A 19,949-nucleotide genomic window follows, 5' to 3' on the forward strand; every position below is an offset into this window, starting at 1 on the left:
TATAACCAAAATCAAATACGGGAAAATAGTTGATAGCTTGGCTATTAATGTAGCTTAATGCTAATGTAGCTTGATATGCTCAAAACCTTATTTGAGCGACATTAGAGAATCATCTTAAATATAACTCATCCAAGATGACCTCGAAACATTCTTCATAAATGTTTTTAGAGACGGCAATACAATTTATTTTTGAAAAAATGTATTATCATTATTTATAAATTCTTGTTTTATTTATTTATTTGAGATTATTTTGGGTGGTTTGAATAGAAATGACTCGAGTAAATCTGCACCGCCAATGAGTCACAGATTCTCTCTACTGTAGATTAGAGGAAGTGTGGAAATGAGAGACAAAGGGGGAGAATGAGTGAGCAGAAAGTGGGTCAGACATCTCAGAGTGAGGCTTTCATTTTTTTCTCTCTCTCTCTCTCTCTCTCTCTCTCCCTCTCTCTCTCTTTCTCCTCCTGCAATGAGTGTCAAGACATTATCCAATTGCACATCTGTTTCACCTTCCTTTTCAAGACTTTGCTGGATTTCGTGTAGGAGTTATTGTGCTTGGCTCGTTCGGCGCTAGATGGGCTTTAATTTGGACTGGGCCCAGCTGATCAATCTCAACGTTGGCTCGGTGTCAGCGGCTCAGTTTGTCGGGAGAGTGTTTGTGCACATGTAACCGTTGAGCTATTAAAACTTCGCAAACCGGGCCGATCGCTCATAAAGTCACGGTAATCCTGCGTGGAAGTGACTGATGCCTCGTCCACACAAACTGCCTTTAACTCATTTAGAAACAAATGTGACGGATTTGTGAGGAAAAGAACTTAATCATGACCATGTGCCGCGTCTTAATGGAGAAGGTTGATGTTGTTTCCAAAATGATATCAAGGCGGGGAGGAAGAGCACAATACAGTGATACAATTAGGGGTGTCGACGTCTACATGTGCTAACGGTTACACGGATAACAAATCATAACCGTTTATGAAAATAAAAAATAATTTTTTTTTCTCTCCCTCTGTGTTCATTTCTCACCAATATAAACACTCCTATAATGACAAGTTCTTATGGACGATTTTTAAAAAGATACGACTCATGGTATGGCTTAGTACTTGACCAATATTTTGACAGATATTTGAGTGATGTGTGTACCTCATAAAATCTAATGGAGATCAGTAAGTAAGAAAAAAGATTCATTAATATATGAGGCTCATAAGGTGTACTGTCGATTATTAATTGCGCATCACTGTCAGAAAAATACAGTTAAATTAAGTAATGTGAATTATATGTCATGTTGTTGAGTACCTACTTGAAGTGGCTCTACAAGAAGAATTATTTTTTTCTCTGATACCTAATGGAAGGGCTTTGCTGTAATGGGATTAGGTGTTTGAATGGAGAAAGAATTGTTAAGTGGTTACACGTTACCACCCTTTCCGTGTAAACAGAATGACACTCCTAGACAAGCGTTTTTAGTAGTTCATTTAAATATATTTCTTTAATTCTTACAGCAAATAACATGTCATAATTACCGGATGATGTTACTTGTGTGTGCAATTCAAATGTTCCAGCTCGAGGCAGCTTTAGATTTTAAGTTCAATTCAGTCCTTGTTTCAGTGGTTCCAAATACATACGCATTTTTTTCTAAGGTGTGGGTGTAAAAATAAGAATCCCCGAAACCAAAAAAAGACACAAAGTAAATAATTAAAAGCAAAAACCACAAGTGAGAATTGAGCCATTTTCGTCAACCAAAGTATATTAGGAACTGTTTTTTAAACGTAGCACTGGATTGTAGGGAAATAGTTTTGGGTCATTTGTGACGAGATCAGCAGGATTCCTATATGCTCCTCTTTGGAGAATTAAAAAAAAAAATGGTTTGAAATCTTTTCATTCTGATGTATTCTCTTGCCCAGAGACAACCATGATGCTGCGATAGTTCTGGACCGATGGATTGTTTAACATATACGTCACTAGATAGACGCTGACGAGGAAATGCAAAAGTTCCTCCTTGAATAGTCAACTTATCCGTCACGAGTGATATTGGGTCGTCGGTGACTGTAAGCGGACTGTAAGCTCCCACATCCAAATGAACACACTCTCGCTTGCACTTGAGCAACGCTCTACCTCATTTGCATAATATGCCAACAGATGGGAAGGAGTCAGCGGGTGGTTTTGGCGAAGCGACATGGAGCCTGTAACGTTTCCTGGTCCAGGCATATCCCTGGCTCCTGGAGCACTTGGCCCACATCTAGAAGAGAAAAAAAAACAAAACATGATAGCAACTTGGATCTTGCCAGGAATCCTGCTGAATCCACTTAGCTGAACACACTCCAACCCCCACACTGCAGGAAGTGTTAAGTGGAAGAAAGTGGTTTAACTGTAGTGAGCTGCGTAAACAATAGTAGCAGCAGAACATTCGCTGCGTTAAAAGCAAACCTTTTAGTTCACAAAATGCTATCATTACGTTTTTTTTTCTTTTTTGTCGATTATGGCATTTTTTATTTTAACACATACGTTACAGAAAAGGTTCCTTTTGTTTTGCTGCACTTACAGTCTTTTTCTGCCTTATTTTTCTCTCGTTCATTTGTTGTTGATTTGAATGTCTTGTGCAAGGAATGATGAAAAGGAAAAAATAGGTCATAATGGTTAGAAATGAAATCTATACATTTTCAAGTTTTGTTCTTTAACAAGAACGGTTAGTTTAATAACCTTGGTAATTGGTTTATTTATATATATATTATTATATTATTAAATACATTTTATTTACACTAACTCAGAGGTGTGTTAGTGTTAATATAGATATGATATATATATATATATATATATATATATTTAAAAATAAACATACACTAAAATATTTTTTTTTACCATATTAATTTAATGGTTTACAGTGCAATAAAGTGTATTTTATAATTGAGTAATATGTTGTTGTTTTTTTTACGTCATTCCATCCTTCGCAGGAACAATTAAATCCAGTTAGAAGTCGGCGATGAATGAGGACGAAAGGGTTACAGTCGACTCGAGCCGCTTTTAAAGTCCTTTTATGTAAATATTTCGGTTTCAAACAAATGAAAACGATTAGGACTTTGTCAAGAGTCATGTGGTCTGTAAGTTTTGCAATGCAAAAGTGAAGTACAAAAGTGGACAATACTACAAATATATCCTTGTTCCTACAGGACTATATAGTATCATTGTCCCTGTATTGTGATACATCAAATCACTCAATTTCTGTCAATACATACTCTATTAGTTAAGTGCTAATATAGATGATGTTGATGCTACTTTATTTTGCACCAATACTCGATACACATCATTTCTAGATCTGACTGATCTTCATATTTCTATGTGTTTTCCTAAGAAAAAAAACAAGAACCTGTCCTGTGGTTGAAACCCATGACACGCCATATGTTGTCAGTAAAGCACACACACTGTAACGATTCTTAAATATGTACGATAGTTTCCATCAAAGTCTGCTCCGGTCTGCTTTCGTTTAAGTCCCCGCAGATATGTTTAAAGCCGAGACGTGAACTGTGAAGGTTAATCGTGTGTTTTACGTTCAGCTGGACTTGTTTTCAAAACCAAACGGAAGGATCTATATACCTTACAGTACCTTGGCCGTTGGTTGAACCTTGCAGTCATGAGTTTAACTCTCGCTGTGCTCGTGTGCACTCGGGTGGATCACAAGACGCCGGCGCTCTCGTGATGGCGTTTATGTGCGATAGATGAATTAAATCCACTTAATTCCCGCCTGCCATCTGAGTTCCATACGTCTGTAGTGCCAGCGTGTCCGGTCACCTTCTTGACTCTTTTCTGCATGAACTTTAAGTCTCTGCTCATAACTTTTCTGGAGGAAAAAGGACACAACTCTTTGTATAAGACACATTTGTATGATTTACTTAAGTGCAGTAAAAATACAAGATACATTAAACTGTGACTTCCGATAGAGACTTGATCTTTATCCAGCAGATATCTATTTTGCTTTGGATTTCCTTCATTCACGTATCTTCTATATACTCTTGTATAATATTTTTTATGATAAATACTGTAGTTTGAGCGTTAAAATGTTTACAAAACTCATGCTCAACATTGTTTCTGAACTTTTATAGATACATTTTATCGCACTTTTAATACATTACATCTGTAAAGAGCTATCAAGCACTTTCTGAGCTGTCGCTCTTATCTGGTCCTGCCGGGCACGATGCATATTTATCCCTGTGTGACTGGAAGAGTCTGGTTAATGTATGGATTAGCTGCTGCATCACAGCAGTCATTTCTCTTGCATTTTCATTGACAGAAATCAGCTTCAGGCTTCGCTAAAACATCATTTGATCAATTCAAGGTTTATGTTGAGATGTAATCCTCTATCCATGGTTCTAAGTCTACCCCGCGGTCTTGTGCAAACCTCGCTGGCACGTCGAGACTCTATGACCCAAACAAAGAAAAGCAAACTCATTGTAGAGACAAAAATATATTAAAACATCATCATTGTAAACCTTATTTAGGGTCTTAGAGAAACTAATTCATGGTGTGTTTTAGGGCGACGGCAATAGAATATTCTAGTGAAAATACCATGTGGTTTCCCTTTACATATAAGATTTTTTTAGTTCAAAACCAAAACATGTTTTTAGCATAAATTATTAATAAAGAAAAGTGAAAAATTGCCATCATTTGTAGAATTTTGTATTATTATGTTATAGCATTGAGATACTGGATGTGAAGTGGATTGTAAGCAACATAGTATTCCAGCGGGGAAAAAAAATCCTTCCCTACCTTTTATTCACTTTCACACCTCAAATATGAAGTTGAAAATTACTCATGGCAGAAAAAACTTATATTTCAAATAATTTGAGTATTTTTTTCGCACCTAGTTTGATTTTATCCTTCCTTTTTGCGATGCACGATAATGCAATGTAAACTAATGTTGGATACAAAACAAAAGTTTAGTGAAGTTGAATCTACTTTTTAGTTAGAAAAACTAACCAGTGTCTCCTGAAAATGTCTATTTATTTTGACTCAAAAGTCCTGAATTTTTGGGTCTTGAATTTAGTAAATATTTTTGCATTTGACCTTATAAAACTTGTATTTGGAAGACATTGATCAACCAGTCGGAGAACTGAAAAATGATTACATCATTCCGCACTGGACTGTAGGAAATACATTCTAAATTAATTTAAAATGATATGGGACAAACATTTCAATTGAGATACTTTTTTTTTACGTTTTTCTTTCCCATTTATTCTCCATTCATGTCCGACATTACTTACCAGACCCGCCACAAAACCACTGCATTTCCAACCCAAAATATAGTCAAGGACAACCGTCTCTTTGTATGAATTTGAGAAATGTGTCCTATGGTTTTTCCAAAAGTTTTTCCAAACTCCCCTAATTCTTCTTTGGAGGAACACCAGACATCTCTGGCTCCAACCATCACTTGTATCTATTAAAGACATGAAATCAATATCATACTTTTAATATATGACGCTGTCAAACCAAAACTATGCAATGAACATAAGCATGTTATGTTAGACCATTAAGTGTTCTTACCGTCTAGTCATTAATCAATGGCTAATAAAAAGAACACGGACGACTACAAGAGTGTCAACAGATGTTTGCTACATAAGGGATCAGAAACTAATCTGCCATCAATGTTCCCGAGATGGTTGACTTTCTCTGCATCTGTGTTGCGTTTACTTCTTTGTTGTTGTCCGGCAGTGCAGAAGATGTCAAGCGATATTAAAGTCATCTGTGTGCTCTCTCAAGAGATGCCAGTCAAACAGCTCATGTTCAGTGTAAGTTGATTGAATGTGATGTTCAGTGGAATAAAACGGACAGAAATCAAAACCAGTCCTGTCCTGTTACATCTTAAAAGACTGGTTTTTCTAGCCACAAGCAGCTTCCTCTACGATATTTGATGTTCATTAATGATTTATTATACTTTTATTAAAATATATGGCGGCATAGAACTGTTCTGTGGTTTATATAATCTACAGTTTACATTTGAGTGATGCTTGCGAGTCTGCTTCCCTGTCATTTTATTAGAGGGTTAGTATATGTGCTGCCATATCCAATAACCATGTTGGAATACATTTTTATTTAAACTTGGAACAGGCCGACTCGTAAGATTCTATTAGCGTTTTACAAAATTCATCATCTGAACTATTCCAGTGTTTTGGTGATGAAAGTTAAATATAAAGGATGATGTTATTTAGATAAGTTGTATCAACAACGTATCTGAAAAGAAAATTCTAAACAGACTCTCTGATTTAAAGTAGCTGGTGAGATTATCATACATTCATTTTCCCAGAGGACAAAATGTCTATTTAATGAGTGTAAAATAAAACTGCAACTGCAATATTGTGGCGCCTGTGTTGCATGTACTTGTATCTTCTTAGTCTCTCAATACTGCATATGAAAACACTGATATTAGGTAGTGCCGTTTCAACATTAAATTAAGACATTTAAGTCGCCTTTGGTACGTAACATTGGTTGTGAAGGGGATTTTAGGCTATGGTTTCAGGGGAAAAATAACTCCTACAGTCCAATGCCTTTAATAGAAAAAATCCAAAAACGAAAATAAAATCTTCAAAAAGTAATCAAACAAACAAACTGTAAACTACAGTTGCACAACATGAACCCACTCGTCATCATTCTTGACTTTGTTCTCATGACAGCTTCAAAGAGGACGCTTACTAGAGGTGAAACAACGTTTAGCTCTGTCCGTCTGTTGAACCATTCTGGTTTTTGATTTTTTTTTTTTTTTTTTTTTTTCCAAACATTTCCTCAGCCATTTCCAAAGTCCTGCAGGGTTTATATTTTGAACTTGCTTTGATTCCTGTGGCCAGTCTGAGCTTAAGGTTAGACACCTCATTTGGCTGAAGGATTAGACTGTTAAGCCTTTTAGCTGTAAGCTGGTCACGTGAAACTTAACAATTGCTTTGCATAGGCAAGAAAGTCTTACACCTCTTATGGGGATTTGCCTCCCGCGGACTCCACCCATGTCGTCCCTGACTTGGCAGCGCACGCCTGCATCATTGGCCATGTGTATTTCTGTGTGTGTGTTACTATCTGTTGGGTTTGGCTGACCCTTCGGTCCAGGGATCACCCTGTAATCTGTTTTCACTCTCCTGTCTGTTTGGCTCGCTGGATGTTTTGCTTTTCATTGCCAAAGAAATGAAGGAATTACCGATTGTGTCTTCTGATTACAGAGTTCCCTGAGACTTTCTGTGGGAATAAAAAGGTGGCTTCAGATGTGAACAACCGACGCTGGTAAAGGCAACGCTGCGAAGAAAAGGTGAGTTTGTTTGATTTTCATTTGGCGCAAATCCCTGTGAAGTCCAGTACGGATAAGTTTAGCACGGCACTTTGAGCCGCTGCATGATTTTCATGCACAAGAACCACAGGACCGAAGCTAACGCGGAGGATAGTGACATTAATTTGTTGGATGATTGCAGAGGCTCATGCAACAAAACCCACGCCACTGCCAAACACATCTGGACTCACTCACTAACACTTGAAAAAGTACACTGAGGGAGACATTGACACATTGGATACATTAGCAGACGATACTGGAAAACACTCCCAACAACATGGACATGAAACGCACAATGATAAAACTACAGACGTGTGTATATATACTCACCCATAATGGATGACATTAACTGCACTATTACACAAACCACAAATCCAATTTTTTTTATATTTGAAATATGAAATATGATCACTAAGTTACTAATGTGTTGATTTAAAATTGCCTTAAATATATGTTGGACCTCCATTGTACTCATCAGTACGTGTCTGTTTGTACAAAACTCTCTTTTCATTAAAATATTTATACATAAAAAAATGTACTTAAGCCCCACCCACTGAAACCGTTTTTTTTCTGGAGATGAAATCTTGTTTACCATAAGCACACCCACTCTGCTGTGATTGGTCATGCGTCAAGGTTTGTCACCACGTGTCGTACCTACCTCCAAGGGAGTCGTTGTAAAACAAAAGTACCAGTTTATATAAAATGAAACCTAGGTTCTCATTCATCCATGTCATGGTTGAAAAATGGAACTGGATTGTGTAGAGTTTTAGGATCTGAGTAGTTTCTTTATTTCCAAATGTGTCTAGTCACAGAGGAACACACAAAGGATGTACACACTTGGAGTGATGACAAGTACAAGCACAGAAACACTAAAAAATAAAGTCACTTAAAGCTCCTGCTCTAGAGAAGCGTTGACCACACAGTGGCACACACCTCCTGAGATCGCAGAGACGTCGATAATCTAATTACCTTGTGGATACACACACTTACACATTGGCACACACCGATGAACACAAACTTTAAGACGCTTTCAGACCAAAGCGCATGGGGAAAAAAATGACACAGGAACTTTCGGGAACACACAACTGTCGTAGTACACGTTGAAACAGGACACTCTGCACTGGAGAACACAAACCAGCAGCAACACTGACGCTTCTCTCCGAGAAGAACAGGTGGAGACGGACCACAAGGCATTCAGAGACACATAAATGTCAAAGCTGAGGACAAATCTGAGGAAGTTCTCTGGAAGCTCAGTCATGTAACTCCCCCTACTAGTGAAAAATCTTGGAGCGGGTGACTCCTGCTGTTTGGTGGCGCTCGGATTTCCTCTTTGTCTGCCGCGGGTTAATTAATCATGGAGGTGTATCAATGAAGATGGGGACTGTACCGTTACAGTGATACCCAGATAGTGTCAGGGAGCCAGAAGACTGGTGGACCAGGGTTTTATTTCCCCCCGCAGGAACACCAGATCTCATTACCACAGGTGCAGATATCAGATTTGGTTTCAGAGGAGGTGGGAGGGGGGGGTCTGACATATATTTATGTGTACGGCATTTATCCAAGAGATGTTCAGCTGCTTCCTCACGTTGCCGCGGAGATGGCACAGTAAATTGGGGGAAACGATCATGAATGCAGTACAGATTTGAGAATTACTACAGAGGCGGCATATTTTTTTCGGCGAGGGGATTTTCTGCCTTTGTACACTGAAGATATTCGAAAAGCGATTTCTCAGGCTGGCACATTAGCAGCAGGAGGGATTCGTAAACACACAGACGAACAGCTCATGCGTTACTAAGACTTGGTTTTAAAGGAAATTGCTTGTCAAAGAGAATTGGGTTTTGGGGTTGTGAAGGAGGATCCATATCACTGGTGAGACATTACTTATTACTTACTTATTTGAAACTAGTGCGACCGAAAATGGGCCCGCTAGAGACCTCCTTTTGCTCTGACCCACCTTTACATGTGATCATAAAGGTTGTGAACTATCTTGACCCTGATACTGTGTTGGTGGAAGTTTTTCATTTGACCTTAATACTTCATGAAACCTATGGCTCGTTGGCCATCGTGACATGATCTTCTGCAGCTCTCCATTAATCGCCCATCTTATGAGTGCAGGCCGAGAAAATGGTCTCTTCTTTTGTTCAATGTCAGATGGTTTAGGAATAAAGATAAAAAATAATAACTCTGAAAAATATAATTAAGATGGAACAGATTCCTACAATAAAACATCTACAATTGGACAAAAACGGGCCAAATTCGCAGTAAAACCAAACAAAATTAATAAACAACAAAATGTGAACCAAATTCTCAAAGATGTTTCTGAGAGACCCCCCAAGCCTAGGTTCCAGATCTTCACAAGAACTGACGTCCGAGGTTAAGTTTGAGACCCCTGTCCTACACTGTCTGATACCTCATCGACGCCCCCCCTAATTGTGATCCAGGTATTACTCAATTGTGGAATGTTTAAACTACCAGGAAATGCCAGTTGGATGATGGTCTTCCACTTCTCCTATCACCCCCCTCCCCCTATACTGTACATACTTCCTCATATGTCATCACACTTCTTGTTTTTTTCTTTTTTTTAACAACTGTAAAAAATTACCTCCAATAACTAGTCATTTTAAAAGCATTTTAAGTCTATTAATAATCCACTAGATCGCCTGTTCGATTTCCCAATAAGCATCTGGATCATTTTGATACATGGCAACACCTCTCGCACTCCCACATATCGAGCGAATTTTGGTCTCAAAAATCACAAGAGGTCGCTCACTGATAACAGGGGTCAGCAACATCGAGGAAACCTGGAAAGGGTCACACTCATGGCTAATTCTGAGTAACACCCAGTCCATTGGAGGGATAGTTTGTCCTGGGACAAAAAATACTGTTTATACCACAGAAAACTACAGTGTTGACCTACTTATCCCCATTATTTAGGTTTATTAGGATTCTTTGACCTGCATTTTCCATAGAGGGTCACGAACGCACTCATAACTGATGATGTCGGCTCCATAGACACTTTTGGAAGCCCGCTCACAGAGACAGACACACACTCAGTCGCTCATGAAGGTAGCGAAGCTGCTTCGGAAACTTCAGTACTGTGGGTTCGTTGGCTGGAGTGTTTGAGTGACGGCCCCGACCCTCTCGCTGAAAGTGAGATGAAGAAGCAAAAGATGTGAAAAGCAGATTAAAAGTGTTGATGGACGACCAGTGAAAGGAAAATCCTCATATGTGAGCAGAGAAGTCTGATCACACATGATCCATTCAGGGTCCACAGACTCCAGCCAACACCTTCCGAAGACTCTTCATGTCTTGTTTTCCTTTCATTTATCATCTTTCCGCCGACGTCACATGACCCATAAAACATGCTCCGACATAATCCCTAATTGCCACAGAGGAGGAGAAAAATGCATATTTGGCTCGAGGATCACAAAAAGCGAATTTCAGTCTAATTATATATATATTTATGAGAAGTTGAGGATCAAGTTACTTATGAAATCCACGAACACGCACCTCAAATATTGATTTACAGTCATTTCACTGACATGGTCTTTAATTATTTTAGACGTTAAGATTTACAGTGAACTTTAGACTGAACAAATGGGCTAAAACACATGTGTTTTGTTAACACACACTAATCCTTTTTGTGAATAAGAATGTATTTTCAATCGTCAAAACACTTTCATTTCTGATAAATGAACCCATCTTTTTTATATTTAGTATTTTTTTTTTCATTTCTATGCATTATGTGTTTGTTTGTCATCTAATATTTCTGTTCATTTAGTCACACATTTATAACTTTTGTATCTGATCGTTTATTGATAAACATGGATTTATGTCTATTTAACATTATCCTCAGTGTTGAATGTCGAGGCTGGTGGTTTAACCTGCTTGTGGAAAGGAAGTGTTTATGTGTTCACCGTCTGTTGTTCCAGATACATCTGTCCACTCAGGATTAGATTGGGGTCATCTGCAAGCGAGGGGTCAAGTGGGGTCAGTGACCTTAGGCGTTATTGCTGGATAGCAACATTTACGCTAATCTCTCTGTGGCACAACTGAACGAGTCTGCGCCTCTTAACCTTCTGACCAGTTATATATAAGGGAAGTGGAGCGTCTTCTGAATTTCTACAAGAATCTGGGCCACAGTAGAAGGGGAAATGGAGGGAGTCAGAACTCTAGGAAATAATAGGATTTTAACTTTATCAAAGGATGTGTTGTTCTCTTGATGTGGAGATTAGATGTTATACAAGCCTTTAACTGTATCAATGTCCTAGTCGGCGGTCACATGACAAGATAAGACTTAATATGTTTAGAAAGGGATGAATGAATCTTCTTTTCCTAGAACTGTTCATGGACAATCCAGCGTTTGTTTAAGTGTTTTGCATGTTATGTTCTAGGATCTAAGAAACGAAACGCATTAATGCATTAATGCATTAATGCATTGATTCTTTACACTGTTTTCCACTGTGGATTCCACAAACCACAAAATAACAGTGTGTTCTCAAGCCTAAAGTGCACACAAACATTGTATGTCTGCTCAGTTTGAGTAAAACTAAACTGTGTGACCGGAGATAAAGTTTTGTTCATTAGCCACCAGTCAGGTTTTTCCTTTTAATGGAATTTCTTTCATTCTCAAGATGTTGAGGCTTGTCATATTTTTTAGACCTAATGTTGGACTCAAACCCATGAGTCTGCTTAGTACCTCAGTAACAATCAATCATATTGGTATCTGGTTATTCTCAATATTATTCTGAAGATGAGTCAAGTTACATTTTTGTACCTTTTTCATTTTTAGTGGTAGAGTTGATGTCGTTTCCTACATTTATTTGTTGCTTGACTCCTCTCTACTTTGACTGAAATCACACTAGGTCAAACTTACAGTGATCGCATACATGGCACATTAAGTCTGGATTCTACGGATAATAAGGAAGACACAGCTAAAAGGCTAACGGCTAATAACGCAACAACATGGACTCTGGGTCAAGCTAAGCATTGCTAGCGCTACAGTAGCGTGCTACCATCATTAATGTGGGCCACCATCCAGTCTTACATCGGTTACTGCTTTACCAACCTGTCGACCTTCTTCATGATGACCATGGTGTCTCTCGTCTTTGGAGCTGCATTTTGATAACCTGTATCCTCATGTCCAGTGATGTAAAATCCACGAGGCTCTTGTGTTTTTGTGTGTTTTTTTAGACGGGCTGGAACTCTCCGTCTGTCCCTTGCTGGATTTTCTGCGCTTCGCTATAATGGGCTTCGCAAACTCGATCAGTGGCCGATAAAACCAATTGCAAGGCCTGTTAGAAAGCTCGCACATTCTCTTAGAACTGGAGTTACGACAGCACAAACGATTCCTTATGCACTCGTGTGGCAGATCCTCACACTGACCTGAAAAAACACTCAAGTGGTTATTGATAATGTGACGGAAAAAAGCACGAGGGACACGAGAATATTGACATCTGGTTAAAACAATTTACAGTGGCAGGTTTACAATGTATGACAGGAACCAAGTTAATGCAAAACAATTTAAAAAAAAAGGTTTGAGAACCAATCACTTTGCAATCAATCTTTTCACTACTTTTACATTAAAAAATTGAATCAACATATTAAATGAATTTGAAAATATTTCTGAGCTACTATAACCTGAACAAAATACTGAATCTTTGTATCTAATAAGCTTCTTTTCTGGGAAAAAAATAAAATAAAAATAATTGTGAATCTGTGATCAAAAACTTCCCATCATGCACTCTGTTCCTTACTGCCTCAGAATGAAGAGGTTCCTCAATCATTCAAACCAGGTGACTTGCAGTTCCGTGTTTAAGAATGTCAACAAAACCCAAAGTATTAAAACGTTCACACTTTGACAAACATGCATAAACGTGCACAGGACGAACCAAGTCTACAGAGAGTGAACCTGAGCTCCTGCTGTCACCGTAGAATTCCCTCTCTGACAGCTTCACTCCCCGTTAATCCCAGCGAACGTTCCTTCAGACAGCTCAGATATTCGCATCTCCATTTCAATATGAGCTTATGGAATTTTCATTCAATCTCATGTCAGACTGAAATTTGAGAACATTATAACTGCTCATGGTGGAGACGTCATTGAGGTCGTCTCCACCAGATACTCCCCAGTGTCGAAGCTTGTGAGACACATTTACTATTTCTTATTGGTAAAAGGTTGTTTGAGGGTAAGAGTTTTCAAACAAGAGGAAAAAACGTGAGCAGCTAAACATGAGAAAAACATGTTCCTTGAAACACGGAGTTGTCCTCACATTTATATATAAACAAAGCATTGTTTTTTCCTGTGAGGCGTCATTGCATCACTGTTTTCTCTCCCTCAGTGTTGCACATAGACATTGTTGCCTCATGGATGGATGGATGGATAGACTTTATTGATCCCTCTGGAGATCTCTTTCGGGAAATTGTTTTTCCAGCACACAGCAACAAAGATGATAGATTAATAAAACAAGAACAAAGTGCAATAAAATAAAATTGCAAGATAACACAATCTAAATCTAAAGATAAAGAACATGGATCAAAGAAAACTAACAAAGACAAAGGATACAAAGATTAACATGGAATAGACTCATCTTTTCACTCAACTCCTGTCTCCAAACTCAGAATTATACAAACTATAGCACGAGGAAAAAACTACTGTCTATCATGGATGATGGACAGTAGTTTGTCCAGTGATCTCCTATCGTGTCGGTTAAAGTATTTTTGCCACAAATTATCCATTTTTATTTCTCAAGTTAAAATGACTGAATTAGTTTACTGAATATTGATGAGTGTGTGTTCTTTTAATGTGGGTGTACTGATCTCTTTGTGATCTGATCACTTCTTTCATTAAAATAAAGAGTTGTAAATAAAATATAAAAATGTGCACACCCACACAATGATACAGAGCAGATGTTTGTATGTATCCAGTCTATGAAACTGGAATTCCTCCTGAAAAATAGCTTTGTAGTTAAATGTCAATCTACATGATGACACTTGGACTGATGCAACAGAAGCCTCCGCCGTCAGACATGTCATCACAACCTGCCGCTCGCCCTTTAAATTGCATGAGATCTTCCCCGTCCGTCACTTCAACAAGGCCATTGAAACTCCATCAAAATTCAATCTCAGCTGTTTTGTTGGGAGCTTGTCCTCTTGTTCCCCAGCAACACATCGCTGATCAAACCTTGATTGTCGCGTTACAAGGGTATTGGCTTTCCCGGAGTTCGCTCGACACCGGTGCGTGACCGGGCCGTCGTCCTCTCTGCGGACGACACTCAAGCGAAATGTTCTGGCCGCGGCAGCAGCTCCCGTGAGTCGCACGAATCGATTTCACAGTCGGAGTTGTATATAACGGTATCAAAGAATATCAGGTTTCCAGGGGCGACCATGATGAAACATTGTTGGGAGGTCACATGTTCACTGATAGTTGATACACATCCACGGCTATAAAGTCTGTAAGTGGACATGAAGGAATGTTTTTACGGGTACGACGACATGTGATCGTCTGATGTTGTCTAAGCCCAAAATAAAAGTCGTTTCTCAGTCCTGTTTTAAGCGGTAATGATTATTGAATTAAAATGGATGGAGTTGTGATTGTTATGCCTAACTTTGCGTCAAAATGAACAAGCAGGATGTTATATTGGAGCGGTATCGTTGTAGATGAATGATTAACTTATGGTATTATTTACATTAAAGCAAACTAGTGCCATTTAGGGCTTTATGAGGTGTCAGGAGCCAGAATGAAACTCATTAGTCATTAAGTCATTAGTTCCCTATTGAGGAAAAACTCTCTCCATAGATAAGGTAATCTCTTCATAGTTTTTGTAGATATAAGTATACAAGGCTGATAGCGATTTGTTTTTTTCTACACATTTTGAGTGTAAGTTGTACTTATATTTAAACAATAATACATTACATTTTTTTCATAGTTTTAAATATATATTTTTAAATATTTTCTATAATTACATTTATTATTTATTTTAATTAATCATTTCTTACTTAATTACTAATGATGGTTTCATTCTGAACTGTCAAGACCAAAAGTGTTATTTTAACCATGATCTTCACTACACAACTTCTTCAGGACGACTCTCCCAGAGAGTCTGAGAGTGTCATGTAACCAAGAAACTGTGAGTCAGAGACAGTTTTTTCATACCAAACACCAGGAGACTATATCAACTTATGACGCAGATGAAATGACTCACAAGAGCATTTTTTCTTGTTGTGGTATGTGGAAAAGCAAGTTCCACAACATTGCACTTACACTCTTTTGACACAGAGGGAGCCAGAAACAATGTTTTCAATCCTACATATTGCTGCTTTAAACAGTATCCAGATGTACAGTACGTTTATTGCTTTTATAGTGGGGGGAAAGCTTGAAGAAATGTATAATATAAATGTAATAAATACAACAATTAACCCCAAATTAAAAAAATATATTTAATACAATAGCAAGTTATAGAATTGAAACGTCAAGTCTTAAAGGAGCGAGTATTTCTCAGACGTCTATCTTTAAGGAGAGCAACTTAACTTTCATAGATCCTTCAGAAAACAATGGCCTCCGACTTGAAGGTGCTGCTCCAATAAGCTCATGTGTGAGAAACACTGATGACTCCTAAACAAACTGAACAATTTACTTCATTATGATCGACGTATAATTACACATCACTTCACCAGAGATAATTTGAGTCAACGTGTTTTATTTCTCTCCATCGAACAGAATCGTCATTATGCAAGTGCGTAAACAAACGCAGCCTCTCGTGAGCTCTCTTTGTTCATTCATCCAAGTCTTTGAAGACTTAATTTTTTTTTTTAGTTTGGCACTCACTCTCTCTTTGTAATTAGCGTATAATACTTGGCCAAAGTGGAAGCTTTCGTCTGGCTGTGGTTAAATCTGCTCCACACACTCTGAAATATTCATTCGTAGATGAAAACATGATCTGAACTATATTGGTTCACGAGTCGTGACATCTGCAGGTGTGAACTCGGTCAATTATATTTGTGACATATTTGTGTCGTGAGTGGAGATGTTTGTAGAAGGTCACATTCTTGCCGTGGATGTTTGTCTCCTCCCCGGCTTCTTAATCTCTCCCCCGAGGCCGAATCAGTTGAGGCACCAAACAGGTGCAGCAGGACTTCCTGCTCCGACAGTTGACCCCGCTGACACATTAGATTGAATGTATGCGTCTGTACTGTACAGCGTGAACACTGACATGTGCTGTGCAGCACGAGGCTGATGCCTTAATGTTCATCTAAATATATCATTTATTTCTTAAATCCATTTACCGATTAACTTTTTAGTTTAATACTGTGAATTTTATTGTGTTTCTCAATGTAAGGAATCTGTTTATTTACTTTTTTGTACTTATTTAATTTTTAAGAAATTCTTCTAATTTCTTCTATTATAAGGTTTTATTCTAATTTTTTAACTTTAAATTAAAAAAGGTTATTAAAACAATACACAGAATTTATTTCAGTATGGTTCGCCTTTCTGACTATATTAATACAAAATGTTGTGTCTTTACCAAAGATTGACATGCTCCTTTTAAACCTTATATTTAAAAAAAGTTCCAGATAGGTTTAAAAATAATAAAAAAAATATAGGTATTAACCCTTGTTTGGCCCAAAAACAAATGTGTAACACTGACAGGTTGTTCACATTGTCTCAGAAGAAACACAAGGGATACCACAAACAGTTTTCTGGTCTTTGGGTCACCTTGACCCCGGGATAAAACAAGGATAAAAAAATATTGAATCAAATTTCCAATGTTTTTAATGTTGTATAGTCATGTATTTGTTCTTTTGCCAAGCGTTTTATGTTACGTAATTATTTACTATTTATTAAAACTAATTTGCTGTTTTAGCTAATAATGTTCTTAGTATAGAAAAATCTTTTCCACCCATTTAGATTCAAAATCTTGCCCAGAGAACGGCGGCTTGGGAACAGATCAAATATTTGTATTCATAGAGTAAAATATAACTAAATAAAGTTGAGTCAGTGGGCACTTTAAAAACAGTTTAGACTGTAATAAAATAAAAGATTCTCATGTATTGAACCCTTGTGGACACAGCAGTTTTTTGTTTCAATCCAGAAGGTCAATGATTTATGACACCCACAGATGTAAATGTGAAGAAAGTGTACGGACACGTAGATGCACAAGTTCAAAGTGCTCCGGTCGTCCCAGACAGATATGGTTTGTTTGCTCTGCGTCTGGGTCCATACGAGGCTCTGAGACCTGACTGTGCATTTCACCTCGACATGAGGACAGAAGGTGACCACCTGTGGGTGGAAAGGTTTCCTGTGTTGCACGGGGTTGTGTGGAAGTGCTGCGGCATATCTTTAAAAAAAAAAAAAAAAAAAAAGAAGTGGGTCATTATGTACTAGGAGAAAAAGGTTTGGGGGGGGGGCGTGCAAGAACATGCTGACTCATACAGTATGTTCTATACTGGATGCATATGGTTTCAACGATCTGCGTTGCAATCTGCACACATGTAGGAGGAGTTCTTAAGGTCAGTAGGCGGATCATAATCTCAATTATATATTTAATTAAATGTAATTCTTTATCATGAGTTTTTAAGATAAAATAATTTAATTAGAAGTGAGAATGAAATATAACAAATTCCACTTTCCAATAACTTCTCACTGGAGATGGATAAAATATTTTCTTCTATTCTTCCCTTTATACTTTCCTTGTGTAAGCCGACGTCGCTTTAAATACATTTCCATACCAAAGCCCAGACAGTAGTAGAAACAAAAACAGTCGATGCAAAGGAGGTTTTTTTTCCAGTGATAGAAAATGTGGAGAGTAGAAAACTGCTACGTCAGCACTTTCTGTCTTCCTCTTCTTTTTTCTTTTTTTTTTACTCCGACTCATTTGCCACACAAATAAAATGGACTCTTTAGAACAGCAATACATGCAAACAAGATGTAAAGGACGAGGGGCGACACCCGCCTGAAGCTCCACGTCCAGCGAGGGACGCGACACTTTTTTTTCACTGTGGTCCGAGACACTCGGGAGTCTGGAATTATGCGTCTAAAAATGTGAGGCAACGTTGTCATTGTGTTCTGCAGACCACAGACTCTGCTTTTTGGAGCATCGTGGTCAGGTTTGACGAGCAGAGTGTTGACAGGTTTGAGGTTTGTCCCTTCATTAGAATCAACACAACATTGAAAAATGGTGGTTATCATTTTCAACATAATTTGATGGCAATTTGCATTATAATCGAATGTGTATATTTCATGACGCTGTTGATGAATTGAAGTGTCAGAACGATGAGGAATTTCATGTACAAAAACTGTTCTGCAGTCGATTAATTATTATTACTTCTTTTTTTTAATGCAATCTATTGGAAATTAATGCAGCATGAAAGCCATTATATTAGGACAGTGTTATCTTCACTTACAAGTTTTAATTTGTTCCATGATCGAGCTCGTAACTCAATTCCTTCATGTATCATATTCATTTTCACCATTGAAATTAATTGCACCCCCCCAAAAGAAAACACCATCATGATGAGCTTTTCTAGTCAAGGCTGGTGCTTCAATGAAGAGCCTCATTCATCACTCAGTCACTCTCTGACGAACTGTAGTGAAAACTCTTTCGGTAAAATACCTACACAAGCATAAAAGAATAGGTTTGGACAACAAACATGGACCGAGCAACAATTGTAACTCCTGTAAGTCCTGAAAGTCTAAACTGATAAGATATTTTTGGGTTGACATAAAGAATGAATCTAAACGTTTCATTTTTTTTTGTTATAATTCTTTTTTGCTTGTTATAGCATCATAGCCCAAAATGTAGTATTATTTTATTAAAATTCAGCATATTTAATGAAAACGTTTTGTTTGTTATGACAGATATTTGAGGAGTCATTACTCTTCAGCTGCATGTCTTTACTGACGATATATTTTTATCACTTTTCTTCCGGTGAAGGTGCGACATGATGAATCACTATGACGGGACATGAAACCTTGAGAATCACCGTCAAACTTAACACGTGTTGAGCTCAGCGTGGTCCTCGACTCCCATTTGTTAATCTATTATTACCGTCTGAAATAAATGCTATTTTGAATTAACATTAGCCTGCGACTCTTGACACGTGAAGATGCTTGTTTGAGTCAAGTTCACTCAAAAAAATACACCTGTTAACTAGTGAAAATAATTGCAAATAAAACTTCATGTGATGTATTTTCACTGTTTTTATCTAAATGTTGGTCCGTGAATAAAATGCTGCAATGTTAACAAAAAAAAAGATTGGGGACCCCCGCTCTACAGTCTTTACTCCTCTGATCCAGATCCAGATTTCTGGTGTTTCAGATGATAAATTCCGGCACCTCTGGTGCTGCTTGACGTCATTCTCTCTTCCCTCACATCTGTCACTGGAGCTCCAAGAGCAGCAGATGCACGCCACTCGTGATCAATGGCCAGTTAGTCGTTCCCCTGCAGAGGCGACGGCTTTAAGTAAGAAAAAATCTCCATTTCCGACATTTGAGCGAAGGAACCGTGATGTAGCCGGATCCATACGGAGTTTCACTCGAGCAACATCTGGTTTAAGGGTTACACAGGGAGTGTTCCTGCACACATAGCTGGTGGACATGTTGGATTTATTAAAACTGATAAAAAAGGTTCTCACACACACACACACACACACACACTTGTGT

At 38.0% G+C, this 19,949-nt stretch overlaps 1 protein-coding gene across 1 annotated transcript in view; it reads left to right on the forward strand.

Moving 5' to 3' along the window:
* LOC148085981 (thyroid hormone receptor alpha-B) overlaps window positions 1–19,949 on the forward strand; it is a 144,572-nt gene that overhangs the window by 13,796 nt on the left and 110,827 nt on the right. Inside the window, exon 2 of the mRNA XM_087784135.1 lies at window positions 7,188–7,273. The gene's annotated coding sequence lies outside the window, so the exon portion shown is untranslated. The remainder of the gene's footprint in view (window positions 1–7,187; window positions 7,274–19,949) is intronic.

The sequence above is a fragment of the Callionymus lyra genome, chromosome 2, assembly GCF_982586985.1.
Source record: "Callionymus lyra chromosome 2, fCalLyr1.hap1.1, whole genome shotgun sequence".
NCBI classification, from domain to species: Eukaryota; Metazoa; Chordata; class Actinopteri; order Syngnathiformes; family Callionymidae; genus Callionymus; species Callionymus lyra.